This window comes from Salmo salar, chromosome ssa27 (genome assembly GCF_905237065.1).
Source record: "Salmo salar chromosome ssa27, Ssal_v3.1, whole genome shotgun sequence".
Lineage (NCBI taxonomy): Eukaryota > Metazoa > Chordata > Actinopteri > Salmoniformes > Salmonidae > Salmo > Salmo salar.
Window position 1 is genome coordinate 25,220,020 of NC_059468.1, and position 9,981 is coordinate 25,230,000.

Here is a 9,981-nt window from a genome sequence, read left to right on the forward strand (position 1 = left end):
CACAAATTTCAAAACTATAGTTTTGGCAAGTCGGTTAGGACATCTACTTTGTGCATGACACAAGTCATTTTTCCAAAATTTTTCCAACAATTGTTTACATAATTCACTGTATTACAATTACAGTGGGTCAGAAGTTTACATACACTAAGTTGACTGTGCCTTTAAACAGCTTTGAAAATTCCAGAAAATGATGTCATGGCTTTAGAAGCTTCTGATAAGTGGTCCCGTGTGGCTCAGTTGGTAGAGCATGGTGTTTGCAACGCCAGGGTTGTGGGTTCGATTCCCACGGGGGACCAGTACGGAAAGAAAAAAAAAATTATGAAATGTATGCATTCACTACTGTAAGTCGCTCTGGATAAGAGCGTCTGCTAAATGACTAAAATGTAAATGTAATGACAGGCTAAATTACATCATTTGAGTCAATTGGAGGTGTACCAGTGGATGTATTTCATGGCCAATCTTCAAACTCAGTGCCTCTTTGCTTGACATCATGGGAAAATCTAAATAAATCAGCCAAGACCTCATAAAAAAATTGTAGACCTCCACAAGTCTGGTTCATCCTTGGGAGCAATTTCCTGATGGTACCATGTTCATCTGTACAAACAACAGTATGCAAGTATAAACACCATGGGACCATGCAGCTGTCATACTGCTCAGGAAGGAGATGTGTTCTGTCTCCTAGAGATGAATGTACTGTGGTGTGAAAAGTGCAAATCAATCCCAGAACAACAGCATAGGACCTTGTGAAGATGCTGGAGGAAACAAGTACAAAATTATCTATATCCACAGTAAAACGAGTCCTATATCGACATAACCTGAAAGGCCGCTCAGCAAAGAAGAAGCCACTGCTCCAAAACTGCCATACAAAAGCCAGACTACGGTTTACAACTGCACATGAGAAATGTCCTCTGGTCTGATGAAACAAAAATAGAACTGTTTGGCCATAATGACCATTGTTATGTTTGGAGGAAAAAAGGGGAGGTTTGCAAGCTGAAGAACACCATCCCAACTGTGAAGCACGGGTGGCAGCATCATGTTGTGGGGGTGCTTTGCTGCAGGAGGGACTGGTGCACTTCACAAAATAGATGGCATCATGAAAATGATGTGGATATATTGAAGCAACATCTCAATACATCAGTCAGGAAGTTAAAGCTTGGTTGCAAATGTGTCTTCCAAATGGGCAATGACCGCAAGGATACTTCCAAAGTTGTGACAAAATGGCTTAAGGACAACAAAGTCAAGGTATTGGAGTGGCCATCACAAAGCCTTGACCTCAATCCTATAGAAAATCTGTGGGCAGAACTGAAAAAAGCATGTGCGAGCAAGGAGGCCTACAAACCTGACTCAGTTACACCAGCTCTGTCAGGAGGAATGGGCCAAAATTCACCCAACTTATTGTGGGAAGCTTGTGGAAGGCTACCTAAAACGTTTGACCCAAGTTAAACAATTTAAAGGAAATGCTACCAAATACTAATTGAGTGTATGTAAACTTCTGACCCACTGAGAATGTGATGAAAGAAATAAAAGCTGAAATAAATCAATCTCTCTACTATTATTCTGACATTTCACATTCTTAAAATAAAGTGGTGATCCTAACTGACCTAAGACAGGATATCTTTACTAGGATTAAATGTCAGGAATTGTGAAAAACTGAGTTTAAATGTATTTGGCTAAGATGTATGTAAACTTCCGACTTCAACTGTATGTTTTTTTTTTATACATTTCTAAACATTTGTAAAAACCTGTTTTTGCTGTGTCATTATGGGGTATTGTGTGTAGATTGATGAGGAAAAAACGATTTAATCAATTTTAGAATGAGGCTGTAACGTAACAAAATGTGGGAAAAGTCAAGGGGTCTGAATACTTTCAGAATGCACTGTACATAGCCTACTCACTGTGGTTGTTGTTCAAAATGACCATTTAAAAATCATTTATAGTAGCCTAGTCCTGTAACTGCAGGCTACAGATTTGTTAAAACGTAAAACCATTTTATTTTCTCTCATCTTAAAAAGGCAAGATTCTTAATGTTGGCCACAGTAGAATGATTTTAGCTCAACATGTGGTTCTAAGAAGCAAAAAGCAATTCCATGATGTATGCAGTGCTGTTATTTATTTCTATTTATGTAGTCTTTATGAAGTAGACGGTTAGACACCCCTGCTCTATTAACTGTTCACATGTGACCCATATAACCTCAGCTACATTTTATTATTTCTATTGCAGATTCGGGGCCGCAATTTATGGATATATCTAGCTGATATATCTAGCTGATAATGATAATGATAAATTAATAATACAGCGCAATATCATTTTTATGCTAACATTATCAATTACCAAATTTAAATGCAAAAACTTTTCAAGTTAACAGTTGCATTTTAAAGTTGTCAGTTTGTGTTCAATGGCCTCCAGATAACACTGCCACATTGAGAAAGAAAATTGTTAATAGATACATCAGTCATTTGTAATTGTACTACATTATTGTGATCCCATTATTTGTGACAAAAAGAAGACAAAAACTCAATTTGCAATTTAACTATGCTTTTTCTTAACCTACCAAATGCAAAATTCAAATATTTATTTCATTTGTAGAATTGCAGGAAAATGTTTTTCGAAATGCAAAATTGTTATGGTCCCTGAGACTCCCCGCCAGTCATTTACTGGCTTATGTAATGTATTGTAGAGCAGCAGTAGCAGTAGTATTCACACCAGGGTTCAAGTTGTATTTGTTTACTTTCAAATACTTAGAGTGTTCCGTTGAACCGACTGGAGTGACGTAAAGACAGGGTTTGCCCTTTTGGGACAATTCCATTGGTTCCTTTGCGCCAGGCAAGCTCAATCAAGTGCAGTAAATACAATTTGAAAAGTCTGGTAGCAGTAGCAGTAATGCAGGCATGCAGTGTGCTCACCTTGTGCTGGCATTCACAAAGGCACTGCGGAAGGAGGAGGAGGAGGAGGATACTGGTTGGCTGGCTCTTTGGCCCACATCAGGTACAACTACTGAGAGATATATTACCTGATAAAAGCTAAGCAGACAACCTCCTCTGGCAATTGATAAAGGCTTTGATTCAGTGCCTCTGTGTGTGTACTGGGGGGAGTGTGTAGGTGGAGAGGGATCGGGTGGGAGTGTAAGTGTGTGTGTGTGTACGACACAGAGAAACACACTGTTGCTAAGGACCCCGGGGCGCAGTGCTGTACGAGAAGCCTCTACGTACTAGGCAGCCACTACAGCACTCTTTATCTGGCGTTGTGTGTGTATGTGTATGTGTGTGTGTGTATGTGTATATGTGTGTATGTATGTATGTGTATGTGTATGTGTGTGTGTGTAAGGACACCAGCGCTATTCTTGGCTGGACGGGGGAAGTCTTGGCTCATGGGCGCATGGGAAAAGTGCTCTTGGCAGACGGAGCCGAGGCATTCCATTATGCCGTCCTCTGAAAGCACACACACACACACACACACACACACACACACACACACACACACACACACACACACACACACACACACACTTTATCCTGCAAGCTTAGCACTGAGTTGCAGAGTCGCTGAAGGAGGGACAGACCCTGCAGAGAGAGACAAAATCATAGAGCCTTTAAAAGGGGACACCAGGGGCCTGTTGTAGCACTAGATAACTAGTCCCTGTTCACACAGAACAGGGCCATAGGGCTGAACATCAGTTGTCCATTTACTGTTACTGTCTTGCAGCCATGACTGCATTGTCATAGCTCAATGGAAAATTTGAGTGTCATTTGTGGTTTTTTCCCAGTTTAGATGATGAATGCACTTATCGTGATAAAAGTGTCTCTGTGTGAAGTACAGAGGAGGACGAAAGCACTAACTCAGAATCAAATAGGCACACACACAATCGGCAAGCGGGGAGTGGGGCCGCACCTCTTTCATCAGGATCCTGTGCTGACAGACTGAGCTTAGCACCAAGCTGGGGGAAAACACTTTAGTCAGAGCTCTGTCTGGCCTGAACAGGCCACAGACTATGGTACAGCACACCATGTCCCCCTCAAAACAACTTTTCAACATCTTTAACCATTTGGCTCAAAGGATTTTCATAAGAACTTGAAAACTGCAATTCCCATCAGCAGTCATAGGGACAAAGTCCTTATCTTTCAGGTTTTACCTGAGCTTAAACAAGAGATGGGTTATAGTGTGTCACTTATCAGAGTCCAGGGGAGACAGAGGGAAGGAGGAAGAGGGGGAAGGAGGGAAGAGAAGGAGGAAGAGAGGGAAGGGGGAAGGAGGGAAGGGAAGGAGGAAGAGAGGGAAGAGAGGAAGTAGGGAAGGGGAGGAGGAAGAGAGGTAAGGGGAAGGAAGGGAGGGAAGGAAGGAGGGAGGTAAGAAGGAAGAGAGGGAAGGGGAAAGAAGGGAAGGAGGAAGAGAGGGAAGAGGATGGAGGGAAGGGGACGAGGGAAAGAGGGAAGGGGGAAGGAAGAGAGGGAAGGCAGAAGAGAGGGAAGGGGGAAGGAGGGAAGGAGGAAGAGAGGGAAGGAAGGAGGAAGAGAGGGAAGGGGGAAGGAGGGAAGGGAAGAAGGAAGAGATGGAAGGGGGAAGGAGGGAAAGGAAGGAGGGGGGTGGACAGTATAGTGTGGAAGCCCAGCAGGACAGCAACAGACAGCCTTATAGGACACAGAGAGAGGGAGGGATGGAGAGAGGGAGGACCATATAAATAGAATTACAGACATCCTTAATTTGATTCCCTGTGGATCTAGCAGGGGGTCTGCAGTAAAACTCTCCCCAATTCCAGTCACCCCAGGCGGGATAAGAGTGACGTGTCTGCTGGGGGGGGAATCTACCTTCCCTGCTGGTAGTACAGGCTGGAGTACCAGGTATAAACAGAAGGGAGCGACAATGTTCCTAAATCTTGTCAACAAAAACACAGTGGCAGAGAGTAGAGTATGCACACTCACGAAAGCACCATAAAGAATGCATAGAAACAGTGAAACATAGAGGACCATATAATGGTGAATGAACTAATAGATACAAAAATATATTTACAGTACCAGTCAAACGTTTAGACACACCTACTCACACGCATGCACACACACACAGAATCTTAAATATAAAATATTTATAAAATATATATAACACATTTTTAGTTACTACATGAATACATGTGTTATTTCATAGTTTTGATGTCTTCACTATTATTCTACAATGTTGAAAATAGTAAAAATAAAGAAAACCCCTTGAATGAGTAGGTGTCCAAACTTTTGACTGGTAGTGTGTATTTCAGGATGACTCTTTCATCATGGTGCTTCAGACATCTGTGAAGCTAGAATGACTGAGATGGATCACTAACCCTGTGAATCAAGCCCTTCTGTAGCTTTAATTCATCATTTGTGGGGTGCTTATTTTTGTCCTGTTACACACCTGCGGGTGTTTCTTATAAAAGTGTGTAATGGTAATGTGTCTCTTGCATATCCCAACTCCCCCTGCGCCCCCTGCGCCTATTCATTCAGTCTGATTTAACCAATAATATAGAGAACCTCTACCCATTAAAAGACACTCAGGAACCATTGGGGTCTCACCGACACTGTCTGAAACACATTAGCTCCACATTTATCATACATGGGACATAACCATTACCATACATTAACTATGACGTAATCACATTGCTGCTAAGTACTGATGATACCCTCTCTCCTGTCCATGGTCATGTTCATCTTTGCTACTGCTGTACATTCGAATTTACTGTACTGCATATCTGTATAATATCTATATGCTGTTTATAGGTCAATGTAGTGAAGGGGTTAACCATTTCTTGTTTGATCTGTAGGGTATGACAGAGCTGAATATGAATAGTCTGAAGCTTCCGTGACCATGTTAATAGATTGTGTGACTTTCAGAAGGATGCATGTATTTTTCCCCCAGTACCGTTTTATGAGGTGTTTTTCTTTCATAGCTCTCCCAGGGGAGGACTTTTCTCACAGGAAGAACTCAGGCAAATGTATTTTTCTGGAGGTGTGTGTGTCTGTGTGTGTTTGTATGTGTGTGTGTCTGGAGTTGTGCTGCTTCACTAGGGAGAGCCCCCGTGTTGTTTACTAAACAATATACAATAGCTCTGTTGTTAGGCAGATTCCCTATTCCCTTTCCTCCAATCAGAGACGAGGAAACACAGGGGAGAGAGAGGGAGCCACTCCAGTGAGCCCAGCATACAGTAGCTGTAGCTAGCAGACAGACACACACACATACACTCACGCACATGCACACACACGCATACACTCACACACACAGAAACAAACACACTGTACGAAATCAGCCCACAGTACAGGATGTCCACTGACTGACTCCTCTCCCACTTCACTCATATTAAAATCAAATACACATCAATTTACAAGGAGATGCTAGCAGAGTGAAGCTGCCTGGTCTGGTCTGGTCTGGTCTGGTCTACAGCTACTCCAGGTTAAATGAACAGACACATTGACTGTATGACTGTATGACAACCTGACTGTGTCAAACTAAAACACATACAAGCATGCACACACACACACATACACGCATGCACGCACACACCACACACACGCATACACACACGCATACACACATGCATACACACACGCATACACACACACACGCATACACACACGCATGCACGCACACACCACACACACACCACACACACACATACACACATGCATACACACACGCATGCACGCATACACACGCATACACACATGCATACACACACACACACACACACACACACACACACACACACACACACACACACACACACACACACACACACACACACACACGACACTCACACACCGACACTCACACAAACACAAAGTAAAAGCGCACTGTGTCAAATTTAACCGTAAACAGGAAGTAGAGAAGAGGAACAAGCCTCCCCTTGAGACCCCATGCTTGTTGTCTACTACAGAGGATGCTACATCTCTCTCCGCTTGAGTGACAAAAAAAACTGCTAGAATAGAAACAATGTTTGCCTACATTCACTCTGACCCAAAACTGACAATACCTAACATGACGTAACCAGCCCAGTCCCCAAACTGATTTAGTCTCTAGACTGTGGATATCACAGCATTGATGGAGGTATATTAAAGACACATAGCAACAACGGTCCCACGACTCAGATGCCACTTTCACGACACATATGCAGGCAGAAACGGATGTGTTCATTCAATGATAGGGGAGGGGGTGAGGAGGGTTTTAGGGCGGTTCTACCTCATTCAGTGGAGCTCCTCTGATCCCTCCTGTGTGTCAACGGGTGGTACAGCCCATGGAGGGATCCACCAGTCAGAACGAAGCACTACCTCTCAGGGCCACAGCACCACCTGAGGAGAGAGAGACAGGTAAAGACACTAGCTGAGGAGACAGAGACAGATAAAGACACCACCTTAGGAGAGAGAGACAGGTAAAGACACCACCTGAGGAGAGAGAGACAGATAAAGACACCACCTGAGGAGAGAGAGACAGGTAAAGACACCACCTGAGGAGAGAGAGAGGTAAAGCCACCACCTGAGGAGAGAGAGACAGGTAAAGCCACCACCTGAGGAGAGAGAGACAGGTAAAGACACCACCTGAGGAGAGAGAGACAGATAAAGACACTAGCTGAGGAGAGAGAGAGACAGGTAAAGACACTAGCTGAGGAGAGAGAGACAGGTAGACACCACCTGAGGAGAGAGAGACATGTAGACAGTAGTTGAGGAGAGAAAGACAGGTAGACACTAGCTGAGGAGAGAGACAGGTAGACAATAGCTGAGGAGAGAGAGACAGGTAGACACTAGCTGAGGAGAGAGAGACAGGTAGACACTAGCTGAGGAGAGAGAGACAGGTAGACACTAGCTGAGGAGAGAGAGACAGGTAGACATTAGCTGAGGAGAGAGAGACAGATAAAGACACCACCTGAGGAGAGAGAGACAGGTAGACATTAGCTGAGGAGAGAGAGACCGGTAGACATTAGCTGAGGAGAGAGAGACAGGTAAAGACACTACCTGAGGAGAGAGAGACAGGTAGACAATAGCTGAGGAGAGAGAGACAGGTAGACAATAGCTGAGGAGAGAGAGACAGGTAGACACTAGCTGAGGAGAGAGAGACAGGTAGACATTAGCTGAGGAGAGAGAGACAGGTAGACACTAGCTGAGGAGAGAGAGACAGGTAGACACTAGCTGAGGAGAGAGAGACAGGTAGACATTAGCTGAGGAGAGAGAGACAGGTAGACACTAGCTGAGGAGAGAGAGACAGGTAGACACTAGCTGAGGAGAGAGAGACAGGTAGACATTAGCTGAGGAGAGAGAGACAGGTATAGACACCACCTGAGGAGAGAGAGACAGGTAGACATTAGCTGAGGAGAGAGAGACAGGTATAGACACCACCTGAGGAGAGAGAGACAGGTAAAGACACCACCTGAGGAGAGAGAGAGGTAAAGCCACCACCTGAGGAGAGAGAGACAGGTAAAGCCACCACCTGAGGAGAGAGAGACAGGTAAAGACACCACCTGAGGAGAGAGAGACAGATAAAGACACTAGCTGAGGAGAGAGAGAGACAGGTAAAGACACTAGCTGAGGAGAGAGAGACAGGTAGACACCACCTGAGGAGAGAGAGACATGTAGACAGTAGTTGAGGAGAGAAAGACAGGTAGACACTAGCTGAGGAGAGAGACAGGTAGACAATAGCTGAGGAGAGAGAGACAGGTAGACACTAGCTGAGGAGAGAGAGACAGGTAGACACTAGCTGAGGAGAGAGAGACAGGTAGACACTAGCTGAGGAGAGAGAGACAGGCAGACATTAGCTGAGGAGAGAGAGACAGATAAAGACACCACCTGAGGAGAGAGAGACAGGTAGACATTAGCTGAGGAGAGAGAGACCGGTAGACATTAGCTGAGGAGAGAGAGACAGGTAAAGACTCTACCTGAGGAGAGAGAGACAGGTAGACAATAGCTGAGGAGAGAGAGACAGGTAGACAATAGCTGAGGAGAGAGAGACAGGTAGACACTAGCTGAGGAGAGAGAGACAGGTAGACATTAGCTGAGGAGAGAGAGACAGGTAGACACTAGCTGAGGAGAGAGAGACAGGTAGACACTAGCTGAGGAGAGAGAGACAGGTAGACACTAGCTGAGGAGAGAGAGACAGGTATAGACACCACCTGAGGAGAGAGAGACAGGTATAGACACCACCTGAGGAGAGAGAGACAGGTATAGACACCACCTGAGGAGAGAGAGACAGGTATAGACACCACCTGAGGAGAGAGAGACAGGTATAGACACCACCTGAGGAGAGAGAGACAGGTAAACACAGGTCAGAAGCTGTGAAAAGAGACAGACATTGACATGGTTTCATCAATCTCAGTGCAAATGAAAACAGTACCATTTCACATGATAATCTCACTGTATTTACATGAACAGAAACGCAGAAGTACTACAAAATGTGCACATACCCACAAACATCCCCCCTCCAACACACACGCACACACACACACACATCAGATAGAATTTAGAGACTCAGGGCTATGATGTAGAATACAGAACACACAGACAGACAGACTAACTGACAGACGGATAGACAGACATACTAAGTGACAGACAGACAGACAGACAGACAGACAGACAGACAGACAGACAGACAGACAGACAGACAGACAGACAGACAGACAGACAGACAGACAGACAGACAGACAGACAGCTAATCTCCAGCCAACTCTCATACTGCTGTTCTGTATCTGAGCTACAGTATTATAGTAAATCCTCCCTAGACATCCTACTGGCCTCACAATCACCCAGGAAGAAACTGGAAGAGAAAGAGGGAGGGAGACAGGGAGAGAGAGACATACACAGAGTCAGTTAGTTAGCCAGTCAGTCCAATCAGTCAGTCAGTCAGTCATTCAGTCAGTTAGCCAGTCAGTTAGCCAGCCAGTCAGTTAGCCAGTCAGTCAGTTACCCAGTCAGTCAGTTAGCCAGTCAGTCAGTTACCCAGACAGTCAGTTAGCCAGCCAGTCAGTTACCCAGACA

At 44.6% G+C, this 9,981-nt stretch overlaps 1 protein-coding gene across 1 annotated transcript in view; it reads right to left on the bottom strand.

The window, feature by feature from the left end:
• Positions 1 to 9,981, bottom strand: part of atxn1a (ataxin 1a) — a 164,663-nt gene that overhangs the window by 47,321 nt on the left and 107,361 nt on the right. The window contains exon 3 of the mRNA XM_014178254.2: positions 7,199 to 7,308. The gene's annotated coding sequence lies outside the window, so the exon portion shown is untranslated. The remainder of the gene's footprint in view (positions 1 to 7,198; positions 7,309 to 9,981) is intronic.